Raw genomic sequence first — 20,000 nt, 5'->3', positions numbered from 1 at the left:
GGAGCGACCCAAAATTTTGAAGTCTGGTCTATTTGATTTTTTTAGAGACATTCGCCACGTGATTGTCTCTAAACGAATGAGTCCGCGGCCCGCCCTCTTTCGTAACTGGTGACAGCCGCTCAAAATCAAATTATACGTTTTGCTAGTGGCGACGGGTGACGTCATCGGTTGCCGTCGCCAGCACTATAAGTGCGGCCTAAGGCATTCGGAGGTTTCTTCAGACTGTGTGTGTGACTCTGTGAGTCTATATGTATGTGATTGTGTGTGTGTATATGTGAGTGTGTGCGTGTGTATATATGAGTGTGTGCGTGTGTATATATAATGGAAATATTACTATATGCTCATTTGCAAGTCTTAGGCAGGTCTGCAAGACTGCCTTTTACCATTATCACCCAGCACACAGCACTTCCACTGCAGCAAGGGATTCTGGGAAATGACATGCAAATGAGCACACAGTGCCACCTTTTGCTTAAAAACCATATAACATTGCCCCCTATAAGCTTATGCGTGCTGCATTTCACAACTTCTGAGCACAGCCTGGGTTAAGGTGTGTGTGTGTGTGTGTGTGTGTGTGTGTGTGTGTGTGTGTGTGTGTGTGTGTGTGTAAGGACATGTGCAGAGGTACACAATGGAGACTGTTTTAAGGTGAAATTAAAGTAAGGCTTTATTGCGCCTGCCCCTTTAAACACAGCAAACATGTGAAAATCCACAAACAAAAATCTGCTCCACTTTGGAGTATATTTACACTTGCAGTCCAGCACTCTAACTGCGTGGTTAGCCCAGCGATTCACCAGCCCAAATCATAGAGACATTTTTATATATATCTATAGGCATAGATAACAGTCTTATAAGAATAGTCTTATCTGTCTCTGTAGTTGTAGGGGAAGGCTTCTCTGTTCTCCTGGTTGTCCGCACCCTTGTGTGCAAAGGCAATGTCGGGATCCAGGTTTAGAATCTTGTCCCCTTTTGTCTTATCAGCTTGCAGCTCAAGACCTGAGTTTGTGTGCAGTCTTTCCTTTTGTTCAGCCCCACGTCACGTGTGAGACTAAGGAAATCCCTGCCCTTTCTGCTTCCTGGGTCAGCTCAACTCAGTGTGAGCTCAGGAAGAATCTCCCTTCCTGTCTTAGAGGCAGACTTTTTCTGACACCTGTAATCAGCCAGGTGGTATTGGTTAATTGTCTACCAGCAGTTAACCACCACACTGGTGGATTAGAAGCACATTTTTGAACAGGGATAAATTCCCTGTTGCATACCTCCCCTGTTTGTGGGAAGCTCGGGCTTGCCACGGCCAAAGCCCAACCTTCCACTTTAATTCGAGATCATTCTGTGACTTAAATGAGAGTGGATGGAGGAAGAGAACCGTCAATCCTGCTGGGATTGGAGCCCTTTCTCCAGTTTTTGCCTCTCCTCCCGAAGGTGCTTGAGCTCAGCACTCAGTCGCTCGAGGAGGACTTTTTCCAAGTATAGTCTTTTTTCTGAGTGCATGGTCATGAGATTTCCCTTGCATCGGCGCTCATCTTTTTGTAGCTAGACTGTATGGCGACAGTGGCAGAGCGGTTAAGAATAGCCCTTTGAGTTTTCCGCTCTTGAAGCTGTCTTTCTGCACTTTCTCCACTCAATGGAGTTGCCAGATCAGCTTTTTTGGGATTGAGTTGCAATTCCACCTCCATTTTCTGAAAACGTCCTATCTTCTCTGCTTCACCAGCTAAGGATTTTTATGGGTTTGATTCGGCACGTATACCTTTTTGTGTTGCCTGTTGGCCAGTTGAAGGTTTTGCTAGTGCTGGCTTAGGTGGTTTAGACTTTGCAACCTTGTTTTTCAGATGAGCGGTGTTTCCAGCTCTCACTGTACCCTTTTTTTCTATGGGGTTTTTGTGGCTGTGGGATACTGATGCTTGGTCAGGGTCAATACTTGTCCTTGTAGTATTGTAATCTCATCAGCAAGAGATCCCTGGTTTTTGAGTGCATCTTCCTCCTTATCGGACTGGAATGGCCACTCTTCCGTGGGGTAGGGTTCATTACAGGAACGCTGCATCTTGTCCTCCATTTTGGGGCTATCAGGTGTATTTTTCTTCCCGAACTCAGGAGGCGCTATTGTAACTGTTATCACTGTATTTGCTAGAACCCCAAATTGTGATAGTCCTACCGGTGGGCATATTTGGCTTGTAGAGGTCGCAGCTCTCACATGCATCTCTGTAGACTTTTTTTTTTTCTCCCTAGGGTAAGTTTTACAATATTAGCAGTATGTGCATGCATTCACTCTCATCGTCTGAATAAGGCCTAAGGGACACTGCTCTGCGTGGTGGGGTTCTTTACACTAGGAACACATTTTCTTCCCCATTTTTGCAGTTTGTATTTGACTTCAGCTGGGCGGCCATTTTAAATTCCCAGAAACAGTACCTTGCGTCGGTCACCGTCTGTAAATGTTTCCCTGCTTCAGCACAGTCTTGCAACAATTTTCACACTTTTCTGCCTTTACTCCATTCACAGCTGGTAGTCCTATGCAGTGTGGCAGCCTTTACTTCCAGAATCAGTACCGCTCGTGGGTCCCCGTCTGTATTCACTGCTTCAACGCAATTTAAAAAAAAAAGAAAACAATAAACAAAGCCTAGCTCCTCTGGAGCGCTAACTCACTTCTTGAACCCTGACTACAGCTGGAAGGCAACCATATTACACATTATTGTGATAGGGAAGCAAGGTTTTTTTTTTTTTTTTGTGGCTTTCTTCAGTGCAGTGTAGCTTTCCTGCTGGATGTATATCCCTTTAATTCTGGTCTCTGCTGCAAGTGACTGTTTGGTTTTGTTGCTCAGGCTGTTTATGAGACTGTGTGCAGGCAAAAAGCACAAAAAAAATTCACAGGCAATCTCCGGGGCCCCTTTTAACTTCAAGGGCCACCTCTCATCCCAACTTTTGACACCATATGTAAAAGGACATGTGCAGTGGTACGCAATGGAGACTGTTTTAAGGTGAAATTAAAATAAGGCTTTATTGCGCCTGCCCCTTTGAACACAGCAAACATGTGAAAATCCACAAACAAAAATCTGCTCCACTTTGGAGTATATTTACACTTGCAGACCAGCACTCTAACTGCGTGGTTAGCCCAGCGATTCACCAGCCCAAATCATAGAGGCATATAAAACGAATAGTCGATACCGTTCTGTGGCTAACTAAATGCTTTTATTTGTGCAAGTTTTTGAGATACGCTGATCTCTTCTTCCAGCGGTTTTACAATGGATAAAGCAAGAGAGGTTTTTACTTAACAGTGCATCCTGGATGTATCTGTAACATACACAGATAAACTGCCTCTAATTCAAGAAGTGAGCTGGTTAATTGCACAAAGACAATCAACTAGACTCCACCTGGCCAAATTAGAGCTCTAAGAAAAGCCTCATGGTGGAAACAGGAGGGAGATTCCTTAGCTCACATTTGGCAGAAGGAGAGCAGAGAAGCCTGCACACAGACACTGCCTTGAGCCCAAAGGTGTGCTGAGATCAAGACACACAGAGACCAATATTTCCTGGACACAGAGGACACAGGAACCTACAAGAGACTGACATGGAGGGCCACCTGCTTAAAGTACCTCCTGAGACTTTGGGGTGATGGGCTAGTAATGGGAATATCCCTCCAGTCCTGCAGATAGGGCCTGGGGAAGTTAGTCCTTATAAAGGGATAGGGGTTTGTTATTTTGTTGTTTTTGTATGTTCTGCCTGGATAAAGGAACAGGCTTAATAAAGCCAAGATGTAATTTCACCTTAAAACCGTCCCCATTTGCATACCTCTGCACACATCTCTTACAGTATCAGTGACTGAAGCCTATCCCTCCCCCTGTGCAGTATGCGATTTATGACTTAAGGTGTTAAATGGTCCCTGAATGGTTGGAGGAAAGGAGATTTCACCAACAAGAAATATTCTGGACCCAGGGTCCACGTGTAAGATGTGAATGAGACCAGATGGCTTAACTCGGCCCCTTTTTCAAAGTACACCAAGTCCACTTTATTGGGAAAGCATCAGTCATATACAGGCATGTGTGAAAAAGGGACATGTAACAAATGTATCATTTACACAGGCACTGTGTGTTTTCAGAGCAGAGAAGCATGCAACTGAAATATGGAAAGCTGTAAGTGAGAGCTGCAAAGGGGGAACAGAAATAAACAATCCTGTTTCAGGACAACAAAGGAAATGGTTCTTTACAGTAAGGGCACTTAAAATGTGGAATTCATTACCCATGGAGACTGTGATGACAGATAAAATAGATTTGTTCAAAAAAAAGGTCGGATATCTTTTTTTGAAAGAAAAGGTATACAGGGATATACCAAATAAGTATACATGGGAAGAATGTTAATCCAGGGAATAATCCGATTGCCAATTCTTGGAGTCAGGAAGGAATTTATTTTTATCCTTATGAGATTTCATTGGATGATATGACACTGGGTTTTTTTGTTTGCCTTCCTCTGGATCAATAAGTAAGTATAGCTATAGGATAAAGTATCTGTTATCTAAATTTAGCATAGGTTGAACTTGATGGACGTATGTCTTTTTTCAACCTCATCTACTATGTAACTAACATTCATGGACCATTTAATACCTTAAGTCAGCGGTGCGCAAACTGGGGGGCGCAAGATTATGTAGGGGGGGGCGCAGGCTGCGTGCGGGGAAACCTGGGGGCGGGCAGATCTGTGCACATGCGGCCAGAAGCTCTGTGCAGAGGCTACTTCCAGTTCCCTGCTCTGTCTGCCTGCAGAGGGGGCGGGGCCTTCGCTGCACACAGACAAGCCCTCCTCTTCCTGTTTGTTACCCGTCCGTTTTCTGCAGCACATGGGGGGGCCTGAGCAGACTTAGTTACTCCCTCCCCCCTCCCATACACACACACACATATACACACACATATACATATACACACACATATACATATACATACACACACATATATACGTGTGTGTATGTGTGTGTGTGTGTGTGTGTGTGTGTGTGTGTGTGTGTGTGTGTATATATATATATATATATATATATATATCTCTCTGCAGTGTGTGTGGGTGTTGTGATTGAGTGTTGTGAGTGTTGGTTGTGACTGTGTGTGTAGTGATTGAGTGGGTGTTGTGTGTGTGTGTGTGTGTGTGTGCTGTGCCTGTTGGTTGTCTGTGTGGGTGTTGTGATTGTGTGTGTGTGTGGGTGTTGTGATTGAATGCAGCGATGCACAAACTGAGGGGGGGACGCCCGGGACACAAGATTATTTAGGTGGGGCGCGTGCCGCAAAACCTGGGTGCGCAGGGAAAAAAGATGTGCGCGGGCGGCCAAACACAATAGTGCAGGTGGGGCCACGTGATTCGGAGGTACGGGGGAGGAGCACGCCCCAGCGCTGTGATGTCAAACGCCCCTCCTTCCGATGTCTGCTTTACAATAGCGCTGTGTTCCTGCTCTCCTCCGCTGCCGGCCTGCTTCGCTGCGATCCTCTGCAAGTGAAAGGGTAGGCTGCACCTATATCAATCATACTATGAATGTACAGAAATAATAAAAAAAAGTGTAAACGCTTCCCTGCTCGTGCTTGCAAAATTATGCAGGACACCCTGTGCTCATGCTTGGAGAGTTGGTGATGTCACCGCTCTCAGCGGCAGCGTGGACGCAGCCTAATTTTGCAAGAGCAAGCTGTTGAAGTATATAAGTATTTAGGCTGCGCTTATAGTGCTGGCGACGAGACGTCACCCGACTTCGCAGGCACTATGCGGGGCCTTAGATATATTTGTATTTACATTGTATACCGTTTAATAAAGGGTTTTTTTTCATGTGATTTTGATTACATCAGATAGGGGGGGGGGGGCCCAAGAAATTTCATGGATAAAAAGGGGGGCTCGGCATAAAGTTTGCTCACCCCTGCCTTAAGTCATAAAGCACATACTGCACAGGGGGAAGGATAGGTTTCAGTCACAGATATCATTCCAGGATGCACTGTTTTTAAGTAAAAACCTTTCTTGCTTTATCCATTGTAATACTACCGGAAGAAGAGATCAGCTTATCTTGAAAGCTCCTAGCACACCAAATACAAAAGTTATTTTCCGGTGCTTGTTCCATACACATAAACAGACCACCATGTTTCCCCCATGGAGAAATCAAGAAACAGCACTCAATGATAGAATTAAAAAAACCCTGTATTTTAAGAATACATAGCACACTTCTAACCAACGTTTCAGTCCAGAAAGAACCTTCCTCAGGGTCGTTCTGGAGAAAAATGGCACCAAGAAGCTATTTAAACCCCAAAACAACCCAGTGAAGTCAATTAGAGGGAAGTTTATTAGGGTATAGTGGCATCCTCTGTAGCTAGGTACAATACACACACAGCGCACCGGGGATTAATGACCAGAGAATAAACGTGAATGACGTATGACTTGAAATAAAACCTCTAATAAAATAAGTAATTAAATATATATTGGATAAATGAAAAAGTCTAATAGACCATACATTAAAACACAGAACAAACAGGCGGTTTTAAAGCCGCCCTAATGCAATGGCATGCACTCACACTGTTATAACACATGAATTGAGACCCTAAGTGTCAAGATATCTTACAGGGTTATAATATACGCCAAATAACTGGGTTGAATTGAATACGACTTTGATATAATAAAGAGATTGTATTCCTTAAAAGACAGGTGGACACACAATATTGGACAAATAAAAAACGGTATATATACACTTACTTAGGGAAGGGACAATGAAATAACCGGGTTTCAGGTTAGCAGTTCATCAGACTTAAGGTATCCTTCAGGTAGAATAATGAAGACAATGCAATAGTTTTTATGTGATTTGGGCTCTATCCCTAACATTGGGACTCAGGCATTGGAGAACAATTACCTGGGTCCAATTACCTTTTGCCAGCTAACGTGGGAAGCTGAAGGAAAAACCTTTTCCTTGCCTAGGCTTCAGAACCGAAAGGAACCTTTCCTCTGCCAAAGGAGCTGAAGGCCTTGTGACTGGATACACACATCTGCAACGTATTGCAGCAGACTCCCCCGGGAAGCTTTCACGCACTGCCACTCGTTATCTCCGATTTTTGATGAACTTACAGGCCCGGGAATACGAAAGAAATGAAACGTAACGCAAGCCAGGTTTCAAATCCTTGGTCTCAATTTATTACTCATAGGGTAATGACTTTTATACCAGAAAAAGAAGATATTAATTAGAGGCGTAACATAGGCGTAACATAGGTGTGTCTTGGGCGTAGCTTTGATTAGAGGCGTGATTTAGGGGCAGGACATATTAGTGGCATGGTTTTGGGACGTGTTTCTCCCAATACAGGCAATGTCACAATACATAGCTTATTCATTGTCTGTTATCAAAAGAGACCTTGAATCTCTAGCAACTAAGTTATACGATTTTGCCTCTTTCATTGAACCAATCTATTGTATTTTAACTAAAAGAGCAGGAGACTGACAATACAAAAAGTATCTTAGCAATATCCTGAGCAGGAAGAAAGGAAATTTAATTTGGCAGAAACTGAGTGCATTAGGAATTATATTTCAGCAAAAGGCTGACTACAGAATCTTAACTAACTAGTTATGAACAGACAACATGGATGCTTAACACAAGTACAGATTCTGGCCTAACTTACTGGTCCTAACAGAAGCAATCTGGTACCTGCCCCAAGGTAGCTCGCACAGTCCTCTGGTCAGAGTCCCATTTCCTGAATCCCACACTAAAAGGTTGGCGTCTGTAAGTCTGCCATTTGGGATTCTGGCCCGGGAAACTCCGACCAGAGGTGTGAAGCATGACACTTAATACAAGTATACACGTCCTGCTCTTCCACGCCCTAGAATTCTTAATCAGGGTGGGGGAGTCTTTGATCAGTGGACTTGCTGTAGACACATTGTCGCCCCCTGGCCATTAACATACCTTATGGGCCAGTAGCTTTCGCGGGCTTTACTGTAGGCATAAAATATAGTGAACTGACAATATTTTATATATATCAAAATATTCCGTTCGGTTGGGCCGAGCGGGATAAAAACTTGCCAAACCCTCATGCCGGAGGGGACTCTCTATGGTGGCCAAGTTTCAGCTTGCTGCGACCCACCGAACCGGAGATACAATATTGGATTTTAAAACGACATGTTTCACAGATTGCAATTCTCCGCCATCGGAGTCAATGGCAAAACCACACTTTTTTTTTATATCCATGCCATGTTCTCAAGGGACTTACACTGATTGGACACTGTGTTTTTGCTGTGGTGGAGCGTACTCTTGCATTTCCTCTGATGCTGCATTAAAGATTCTTTACTTGTTTGTAAATTGTGCGATAAACAAGGAAGAACAGAACCTTGTGGTGTTGCAGGACCACAGGAAAATCCACTACAGAACCTGCACAGACCTCCCACACACAGAGCTCCTGGTCTGGTATGGAGATGAATATAGAAAGAGCTTGTTATCAAGTGGGGTACGCTGTGGAAAATTAACGCGCCAGCACCAGATGTCACGGACCCCCTGATTGGAGATCTTTCCCTGATTGGACCCTTTGGATTCTTCTACCCCCTTTTTGGACTTTATTTGGGACTCTTTGGACATTATCTATACGGGCGCTGGTTTGTATCTGTTCCTTGTGTGTTTCTGGTGTTCACACCAGTGTTTCCCTGGACGCCCTGCTAATATTATTTTATTCATTGTCACATCCCCATTTCCAAGGGATATTAGCGCTTAGAAGCACCTCCTTTTTTGTGTTTTTTTGACTTTACAGAGTTAACCATACTCCGTTCGGTTGAGCGGAGAGGGCTGGAAATTGCCATGCAATCATGCCGGAGCTGTGACTGCATGGTGGCCAAATCCCAGCCCTCTAGTCCTTACCGAACCGGAGATAATGGTTTCAGGTTTTTACACTTTCGCACTTCGCAGTTTAAAACCTAGCGGCTTTTCTCCACCATTGTGGTCAATGGTGCGACCCTTTCTTGTGGCCATTGCCGGTCGGACCCGGTGGGGGTCACGTAAGGGGTTTCCCATGAGTTGGGGGCAATTTTTTTTATTGTTAGCTGCCCCAGAACCGGAGTTACAAACTTTAATTGATGGTGAACTTGGCCGTAACTGAGCTCCCACGGTAATTTAGCGATCAAAAGCTCTTTCTTTGATATTGTAGCTATTTTCGGATACTGCGGTTTGGCAGGCATCCAACTCGGTTCCTGGAGAGCGGACTCGAGAGATTCCCATTGAAATGCATTACGCCATTAATTTCAATGGGGAAGCTACGCTCATCCTCTTGAGCGCCATCTGCTGGTCTTCCTCGATATAGGGCCCAAAACCTTGAAATCTCCATAGACTTCTATGGAGCTCCAATGGCGACCTATGGGACAGGGCTGCAAATGGGGGCTAAAAAGGCAGCAAGGGGAACAAAGGAACAAAGGGCCATAAACATACCAACACAGTTAACCCTTTCCCTCCCGACCTTATCCCAGTGTAGGTACTTGGTGTACATACTGCAAGAGTAAAAACACATGTAATCAGCAGAATACATTCAATCAAAAGGGGGAAACACATATTGTACTGAGGCAGGGGAATAAAAACACATTTAACCATTTTTATAGTTAACCCCTCGCCTCCCACACGATGGTAGGGGTGGCCGGCTGGGGGGTAACCCCTTTATTACCGGGCCACCCACCTCCTCTCGTGACACTAAGGTACCACAAAAACCCGTGAGGCAATACTGATCTGCACAACATACAGTAAACAGAATATCAGTCGCTGGGCCAAAAGCTGTGAATGGGGAGGCAGGCTCTCACCATAGAAGCGCGAGCTAGAGCTTGCTGGAGCAAAAACGTCCGGTCCGCACCAGCCGCGGAGATGACACTAGCAGCCCAAACTTCCTGGTGTGCAGCTACTGCCTCAGCCAATCAGCAAAGCGTGTTAGTGACCTCTACGCATTTCGCACCCACGTGCTTCGTCAGGAGATCACATCAAAGGTCACCCACACGCTTAAATCAAAATGAACAGCCAACGATATGGCCAACTCCTCCCTAGTAATTAACTACCATTCACCGTCTGCTAATCCAGTCTCATGCTTCATAGTAAAAGGCAGTGATACATTAATACACCCCCTGCTCGAATGCAAACATACTAGATACACAAGACAGCACAATAATAATGTATACATGCAAATACATATAAAACCAACAAAGTGTTAAAAAAAAAATATATATGTGTATTCTTCACACTTTAAAATACTGAGTTACAATTAAAATTAAAAAGGCTCTACCTTAAAAATGGAGTGAGCTCAATAAGCTCATTAAAACCTTTTGGGATACTTAGGGCTCGATGCAGTAAGCACCGAAAAAGCACTCTCGGCAGGGGTTCAAACTCTGCATGTTTTTGGCATGTTGCCCTTGCAGTATGCAGAAAGGGCCGAATCCCTGCAAGAGCAACACGCCGAGTAGCCGGTGGCGAGACAGTCTGCCTGCCGATAAGCTGGCGATACGCCGTCCCCTGCCGAGATCAGCCTGCAGCAGAGAGATTCACCCCTCTCTCGCGCAAACATAGGCAAAATAAAAAATATTAATCAATTTTTATTCATAGTGAAGATGTGCAGGGGGTCTCCGGATCTGAACCGCATTGGTTTCAGGTCCGGGGACCCCCTGCTTCCCGAGATACAGGCCCCTTTTATGAGGTGCCGGTATCCCTCGGCATTTAAATGTCCCGATCACGTGACCGCGGAATGTAAACAAAGCAGAGGGATACCGACACACCATAAAGGGGCCTGTATCTCGTGAAGCAGGGGGTCCCCGGACCTAAAACTAAAGCGGTTCACCTCCGGAGACCCCCTGCACATCTACACTATGAGTAAAACACTCATATCAATAAACAATAATTCATTACCATAGCGGCTATCCGCTATGGTAATGAAGCAGCATAAATGTATTTTTAATAAAAGTGTATGGGAGCAAGTGGTCCCCTGAGCTGAACCGCATTGATTTAAGCCTCAGGGACCCCCTGCTTCCCGAGTTACAGGCCCCTGTATGTAGCATCGGGTGCCAGTGTCGCCACCATCTTTATAGCACCCCAGATGCGACGTGCCCGCTCTAAAGATGGCGGCGACACTGGCATCGATGCCCCAAACCTGGGCCTGTATCTTGGGAAGCAGTGGTTCCCTGAGGCTGAAATCAATGCGGTTCAGCTCAGGGGACCCCTTGCCCCCGTACACTATTATTAAAAATACATTAATGCTGCTTCATAACATAGCGGTTATCCGCTAAGGCAATGAAGGGTTTAAGGCATAATAGCACGTTTATTGTGGACAATTGCCCCCAATAAACATTGCAATAAACAACATACACCCCATGTGCCCCCAACAACCCCTATACCCCCTAACATACAGTACATATATTACATTTTTGTGATGCACAGCAATGATACTATAGGCCGGCGGTGGACCTCGGGTGTTCCCCGCAGGCCTGCAGTACCAATTCTGTGCCCCATAAAAATAAGTAAAAAACACATAAATACTTGTAAATTAATACACCCCCGCCACCTAACACATACAGTATAGTAATGGGCAAAATTACTATTATCCACATATGGATAATAGTGAATTTGCCTATTTAAAATACATAAAGAACAATAAATACATTAAATACATATTGCACTCACCCATGTCCAGCTGCCACGATGAAGGCCATCCTCATCTTAATCCCCGTCCATGCCCTCCTTCGATGCTGCAAAACATAAACAAGAATAAAAAAAAGCCAATGTAATGTCCCCTAACACCTTTATCACCTTAGCGGTTATTAACCGCTATAGTCATTAAGGGGTTAACCCACCCTCACCCACCACTCGGGAGGCCTATACACCCTCCCCCACTACCCACCCCGTGAGGCCTATTCAGCCTGGCAAGAGGACAATACCCCCTTCCCCCACCTCCGCTACTCACAATAAACAGGACTATATTTAATAAAAAATACATAACCCACCCCCTGTGCCCCACCATAAATACATGGTTTATTCTTTTACATACCGGGTTCATACCCCAGGCCCACGGGAGTCCCCGGTGGTCCGGGCGGGTGTCCGCAGGCCCCACAGTGGCCCAGCAAAGGGTTGCACACAGGGTCTGGAGGCCTACGGATGGTCCCCGTCAGGCGCTGTGGTCTCCGTGGGTCACCGTGGGCCCCAAATGGGGTCTCCACGGGTAGGCCCGCGGGTGTCTGGGGGGGCCCGGGTCAGCCCCACAGGTGTCTGATGGTCCTCGGGTGGTTCCCACAGGGGTCTGGGGGCCCTCGGGTGGTCCCTATGGGTCTGCGGGCCCCCCACAGATGTGGGGCCCCCGTTCTTCCCCACAGGTGTCCCCCGTGAGTCCGCAGCCTGGTACCTGTGAGCGTCCGGGGACCCTTCAGGTGGTCTCCAGAGGTCCCCGCAGACCTAAGGAACCAACCCTTTATTTAAAATAAATAAACCTCGTCCTATACATTTAAAGAAATAAATACCCCCCACCCCCACAAACACATACAGTACAGTAATGTGCAAAATAACTATTATCCAGATATGGATAATAGATTATTTGCCCATTAATAAACACATAAAACAGCATCAATCAAGTAAATACATAGAGTTCTACTTACTGCCTGGCAATGAGATGCAGTCCGGTCATCAAACGGGCTCCGTCGGCAAAGAATACAATTAAAATACTTTGAGGTGCCAGTTATAACACCTTAATCACCTTATCGGTTAATAACCGCCAAAGTAATTAAGGGGTTAACCCACCCTGCACCAATACCAACCCTTCACCCATTTATTTGTACATGTGTAAATATAAATATACTGATACACTCGGCGTTGCCCGGGATTTATTGTTCAGGCCCCCACCCTCTCTCTCTCTCTCCCTTCCACTGTCTCCCCCCTCTCTTTCTCCCCCGTTCACAGCAATACGCCCCCCCCTTCACAGCTCTGTCCCCCCCCCCCCAGTTCACATCTCCGATTTCCCGCCCCCCCCCCCTGTTCAACACTTTGTCCCCCCCCCCCCTGTTGCCAGCTAGGATTCCCCCTGTGTGTTTGGCAGCTGAGTCAGGGGGGAAGTGTGTGTGTGTGTGTGTGTGTGTGTGTGCTTCAGTCAGTATGTGTGGGCTTGCCCCCCCTCTCTCCTGACTCCCTATCTCTCGGCTCCTCTCCGCTCCAGTTTGGCAACTCTGTCACGTATATCCACCTTGGCGCTAATCCGTGTAACCCCTTAGATCCCAATAGCTCTCCCCCTCATTTGTAAAGAGCCTGTAGAATAATTAGATTGGCACTTTTATTACCCTCCACCACTTCTTTCCTACAGTCGTGCTGGGAATCTTAAGTTCTTATAAGATGATGCTATGCGCTGGGGGGGGAACAGCCTTGTGTTCTCTGGGGTTTTATTCTTTCGTTACCGGTTTCCTGCTGTGTGCTGCTCACCGAGAGTCGCTGCCTGTGGTCCTCATGATTAACTGTCGGATGCTACAAAACAAGATAGCCGTCGCCTCTGGCAGGAACTCTGAACTTTGAACAGAGAAAACTTTATCAACTTCATTCACAGACAAACTCACACTCAGATGGCAATGCCCTATTAAGACTCAATTGATCCTAAATTGAGATCAATGAATGGACTTTTCTTGCCGTTTTCACACCGTTACCTTCATTTGCTCCAAGCTGGTTCCGGGGAGGACGTCTCTTCTGCATCCAGGTTAGTAGACTCATCTCCAAGACCCAGTTTCTTCAGGAACGGCTCTTTTTCCTCGGGACTTATCATAGTAATGGCTGCACTGTTTTTGAGCACCAGTAAACCAAAAGGGAAAACCCATCGGTACCGGATCCCTTTATCCCGCAGCAGCTTGGTCACTGGTAGGAGGTTTCTCCACTTAGCGAACGTGGTTGGAGAGAGATTTTGAAAGATTAAAAGCTTGATCCCCCTCAAATTCCACAGACCCAGAGGCTCTAGAAATTAGACATATCGCCTCTTTTTTTTATTTTATAATAGTGAAGTCTGACTATTATGTCTCGCGGGGGGGTCACCAACTTGAGGCCTAGACCTGAGAGCCCTGTGACATCTGTCTAGGTGTAAGTCAGTCTCAGGCCTGTCAGGGAACAGACTTGTCAGCCATCTTGAGATGAAGTCCTCCAGATCCGTTATCTCCTCCGGGACCCCTCTCACCCTGATATTGTTGCGCCGATCCTTATTTTCTCTGTCCTCCTTTTTGTCAGATATATCACTTATTAGGGATTTTAAATGTGCCGTGGTCTTTTCGTGTTTTTTTTTACGTAGCGCTTTGTCAGTAGAATCCAGCCTCTTCTCTAATTCATCCATCCTGTCCCCGATATTATTTATGTTTCTCCTAAGGTCTGACAGCTCTTTGTGTAGGCAATCTTTTATCTCATTACAAATTTCTCTCCGATCTTTCCTTGTGACTGATTCTTTATCTCTCTCTTCCATCTGTGACAGCAGTATCTCTTCTTCCGAGTCTGTTCCCGCCTGCGGTGCCGGCGCCTCCGCTCTCCCCGTTCGCGCCAATTTAGCTTTGTTGAAGTAGTTTGTTATAATGGACGTTGATCGCCGTGATTTCGGTCTTGTCTGCATCTCCACAAGTTCCCTCGCTCGGTATGCAGCTCGGTATGACTTTGATTTGATTTTGCACACTTTTGATGCAATATAAATGCAGTGGGTTATGGAGTTCACAGATTAAGCATCCATTCCCCTAGCCCTCGCGCATGCGCCTCTACCAGCCTAATAATTTTAACCAAAGGGTAATATGGTGCTCAAGTATGTAGTCCCATTACTTGTAATAGTAACAGTCAGTAATGAAGTAACCTCCTGGGACTTGAATACAGTACAACTATAAGAAGGGCTCCAGTTGCCCTGAAGGCAGGGGTAGTTGCATAAAAACACCCACCCCTAACCTCATTGGGCTGGCCCCCAGTAGTACTCACAAATGATAATGTAAATCACCAGGGTTACTCACAATCTGCGTGCTGTCTTGATAAAGTGCAACTTTCATTGCACGAAACGCGTAGAAGGTTGCAGCCTTCCACATTTTAATGCTTCCATAATAAAGAAGATTTTTGCCAGACCTGCTGTCACCCCCTCTTTGCTGTGCGTTGCTTCAACCTACTCTGTAATAATTTTAACCAATACATTATGCGAGCTCCTTTGACTCGTTAAGCACTAACTACTAAGCGACCGGTACAATCCGGTGCCAGAAAAAAAAAAAAAAAAGAACGTCCTGATTTTGTATTAAGTAAGCATGCATACTACTTGCTATTATTATAAAAGTATAACTGCTATCCCAGTCAACACTTTGAACTGATACTAATAGGTATTGGGGCCATCCTATTCTACAGCCTGATATAGATCTGGGGGTCTTTTGTTTGTCGTCACACCTAGTGACACAATATACTGTTTCTCTAAAGTAGATTAAGTGGTTTGGAAGACAGATAAATACAACAACCTTATACTGAGTGGACATAATAGGGAATACAACAGACCGCATGGTTCACTATTCCAATTGTCACCCAGCCAACTCCATCACCCTATAATATCAATAGGGGTGTTTTGTTGTGCGCTAGTTCTAATTACTAGAAATGGAGCGTTATTAATAATCACTAGAGTTGGTTGCAGAGTATTTATCATGTATAGCAACTTATATGGATATAAACTATATACAGTTAGGTCCGGAAATAATTGGACACTGACACAATTTTCATAATTTTGACTCTGTACGCCAGCACAATGGATTTGAAATGAAACAACCGAAATGCAATAGAAGTGCAAACTTTCAGCTTTAATTCAAGGGGTTGAACAAAAATATTGTATGAAACGTTTAGGAATTGCAACCATTTTCATATACAGTCCCCTTATTTCAGGGGCTCAAATGTAATTGGACAAATTAACACAATCATAAATAAAATGTTCATTTTTAATACTTTGTCAAGAATCCTTTGCAGGCAATGACTGCTTGAAGTCTGTAATGCATGGACATCACCGAATGCTGGGTTTCCTCCTTTGTGATGCTTTGCCAGGCCTTTACTGTAGCTGTCTTCAGTTGTTGTTGTTTGTTCGTGGGTCTTTCTGCCTTAAGTTTTGTCTTCAGCAAGTGAAATGCATGCTCAATCGGGTTGGCTCAGGTGATTGACTCGGCCAATGCAGAATATTCCACTTCTTTGCCTTAAACTCCTGGGTTGCTTTCGCAGTATGTTTTGGGTCATTGTCCATTTGTAAAGTGAAGCGCCGTCCAATCAACTTTGCTGAATTTTGCTGAATCTGAGCAGACAATACATCCCTATACACTTCAGAATTCATCCGGCTGCTTCTGTCTTTTGTCACATCATCAATAAACACTAGTGACCCAGTTCCATTGTAAGCCATGCATGCCCATGCCATCACACTGCCTCCACCGTGTTTTACAGATGATGAGGTATGCTTCGGATCATGAGCCGTTCCAAGCCTTCTCTATACTTTTTTCTTCCCATCATTCTGGTACAAGTTTGTTTATCTTAGTTTCATCTGTCCAAAGAATGCTGTTCCAGAACTGGGCTGGCATTTTTAGATATTGTTTGGCAAAGTCTAATCCGGCCTTTCTATTCTTGAGGCTTATGAATGGTTTGCACCTTGTGGGGATCCCTCTGTATTTGCTCTCGTGAAGTCTTCTCTTTATGGTAGACTTGGATAATGATATGCCTACCTCTTGGAGAATATTCTTCACTTGGCTGGATGTTGTGAAGGGGTTTTTCTTTACCATGGAAAGGATCCTACGATCATCCACCACTGTTGTCTTCCGTGGACGTCGAGGCCTTTTTGTGTTGCAGAGCTCAGCAGTGCATTATTTTTTTCTCAGAATGTACCAAACTGTTGATTTGGCCACTCCTAATGTTCCTGCTATCTCTCTGATGGATTTTCTTTTCTTTTTTTGCAGCCTAAGGATGCCCTGTTTCACTTGCATTGAGAGCTCCTTTGACCGCATGTTGTGGGTTCACAGAAACAGCTTCCAAATGCGAATGCCACACCTGGAATCAACTCCAGATCTTTTACCTGCTTAATTGATGATGAAATAACGAAGGAATAGCCCACACCTGTCCATGAAACCGCTTTGGAATCAATTTTGGTCCCTTGAAAAAGAGGGGGCTACATATTAGAGATGTAATTCCTAAACCCTTTCTCCAATTTGGATGTGAATACCCTCAAATTAAAGCTGATAGACTGCACTTTAATGAAAACAAAAACTCTGGTGCTATCTCAAATGAGGGACACTAGAAACAGGGAAGGAGGGTAAATAAACCAATGTAGAAATGAAATATACTACCGTAGAGAATGACAATGGGTATTCAAACGGAAGGGGCAGTCCTAATTGCTCAGACACAACTTGGAGCTCCAAGCAGCCTGCTTTTGTCCTGTGGAGGCTTCCGTAGTTGTCACGCCTGTATGCCCGCAGACCTGGCCAGTCCCCAGTACTGAGGTGGGAAGGGTATTACCACGCACCCATAGCAGTGAGGGTGTGGTATGGCATTGCCGGGCCTGTGGAGAGATGGTAGTAATACTTGCAATGCCTTTGGAGTTCAGCGTAAGAGTAGTGGTGTCCGTGCGCCAGAGTCCAGGGATACAGAAATCAGAATCGTAATGTTCGTAAGCCAAAGTCCAGGTGTCACAGAAGTCAGCAAGGTAATGTTCGTAGGCAGGGTTCAAGGGCAACAGAGAGCAGAGTAGTCCAGGACAAGCAGAGGTCAAACCAGGGAAATCCAGGGGTAAGCAGGCGCAGGAACAAAGCTGGAACACAGAGGAGAGCGAAGCATAGGACTGCACACACAGAGGTAACAAGAACTATGCAGAGCAATGAGAGAAAGGACAGATGGGTTATAAAAGAGGGAACACCAATAGGAGAGAGGGGAGGAGCAGAGGGAGAAGTGGGAGACAGCAGGGATAGGTGAGGAGGAGGAGACAGGTGAGCCAGTGAGGGGGAGAGAGCCTGCAGGGCATGAGAGGAGGAGCCTTGAATTTGAGAGAGCCTAGAAGAGGAACATGTGCACGCACCCTCTGTACGTTTAGAGTGCGCGAGCACAGGCTGCGTCACGTGGAGCGCCGTGCCGCGGGTGCACCCGCTGAGGATGAAGGAGACACGGAGGGAAAAGCCACCGGAGGTAAGGGGACAAGAGTAGAGCCCGAGGGGGGCCGTGAGCCGGGAACACCGCAGCAGGGAACAGGAGACTGAGCGGGTACGCGAGCCTTGCGGGGAGCGCGCTAACGTCGGGATGACGTCAGCGGTTGACGGAGAGGGACAGCTGCGGGTAGAGGAAGGGAGGCTAGCAGGGGAACGATCAGAGAGCGTTGGCAAGCGTGGGACGTCAGGGACACATGGAGGTGAAGGAATCCCCTGAACCGTCACAAGTTACCCTAAGTCACTCGAGTTTCAGCTTGGCCCAGCCCTGGTTACCGAACGCTGTAGCAGAGAAGCATTTCTGCGCGAGTGCACACTTGTTCTATCTATGCTGACACGTACTTTCTATATGTGAGTGTACATGTGTTTTTTTGAATTAAATGCTGGAATTCTTATCTGAAATACGCTACATACACTTTATTGCATCGTGTGGGAACGAGGTGCAGTTGACATCACATCAACTGAAACAACCTGTTCCACTGATAGACCCTACATACAGCCCTGCAGACTGTGAAGGAAGATAAAGTAAATATACCTCTTTAGTCATCTGTGCTTACACATGGCCGTGTAAGTAGTGCTTATTTTTTATTTATTGCTCCATTCCCTTTGTATTTGCTCCCACATTGGGTGCAGATATTTGCCTTTCATTCATTCACTCTGTGCCCATTATGGAGTTGTAATTTAGTTCAGATTGTCCTTTGCTCCTGAGAAAAGCGTAAATAAAAAACACAGTCTGAGGTTATTTTGAAACAGAATAACACGTGAATTTATTCCAGTCAAGTGCACAAAGGAGACAGCTTTTGAAAAAAAGCTCTCTAACAATAACACGGTATGCCATATCTTTATACCCTAAATACTTAAAAGTGTCCACCCTCAATGGGGGCTTGCGCGTCACTAATATTACCTCATTTTGTAGTACATAACAATACTGGATAACTGTCTGTCAGCTAAAAACCATTATGGGGTTAAAAGGGATGTGCCTATTCTGCCACTTGGCACATTGTATGAGAATCAGTTTCTCTGTAAGAATCTGAGCTTATCTCACGGGTTCTCACAGCTTCTAGCCTGTTTACACTTTCAATTTGAAGCTGATTGGATGAGGAAAGATCAATAAAGTCAGCTAAGAGCGAAAACATTCCATTCTCTGCTTCACACGTTTGTTCATACAGAAATGAAACACAGAAATGAAGACTCACAGAGACAAGACAAGATGGCAGATTGAAATATTCAAACAAAATGGCTTCATCCTAATGCTGTTATGTTGTTAAGTCCAGACCCCCTAATGTCTCAACTTCGTCACTCCCGTATTTTCTCCTTTTCCAGACTGCACTTTAAGACCATATTCATTATTTAACTGAACTTGAATTTATTTTGCTACACAGCCAAAATAACAAAACTTGTATCAGTGTCCAATTATTTCCGGACCTAACTGTATACTGTATATATACACCCTAATAAGTTTACCTAATAGGGAACTTAATTTATTTGCAGTTAGTGTTTTGTCACTTTTATGTATATAGATCACCGATTGGCCATACACTTTACCAATCTGGTATATATATATATTTTTTATACTGTACGATTATTGATTTAAAAGGATTTTAATTTTCACTCATTCTAAATTTGACACCCTGAGTGCATTCCACAGGGAACCTTTCCTTCAGTTTGCTGTCTACCCATTATCCCTACTGCACCGTGTCTATATTTATTCATATGTTAATTTAAGCTGAAGCGAGAGTTCTTTCCCTTCGCTCTCCCCCTCCCCATTCCCTGACATACTAAATCAGAAAATGAAAGGGCAGATATCTAATGTCCTCTTGTAATGGAGTCATGAGCTGGTGAAGTTTCTCTCGCCTATGACTTAAAAGGCAAGATACGTAA

The 20,000-nt window shown here is 45.0% G+C and overlaps 1 protein-coding gene across 2 annotated transcripts in view; it reads left to right on the top strand.

Annotated features, from left to right (window-relative positions):
• Nucleotides 1-20,000, top strand: part of LOC142471268 (uncharacterized) — an 82,233-nt gene that overhangs the window by 14,512 nt on the left and 47,721 nt on the right. The window lies entirely within an intron of this gene.

This window comes from Ascaphus truei, chromosome 20 (assembly GCF_040206685.1).
Source record: "Ascaphus truei isolate aAscTru1 chromosome 20, aAscTru1.hap1, whole genome shotgun sequence".
NCBI classification, from domain to species: Eukaryota; Metazoa; Chordata; class Amphibia; order Anura; family Ascaphidae; genus Ascaphus; species Ascaphus truei.
This window is presented reverse-complemented; position numbering and strand designations above follow the sequence as displayed.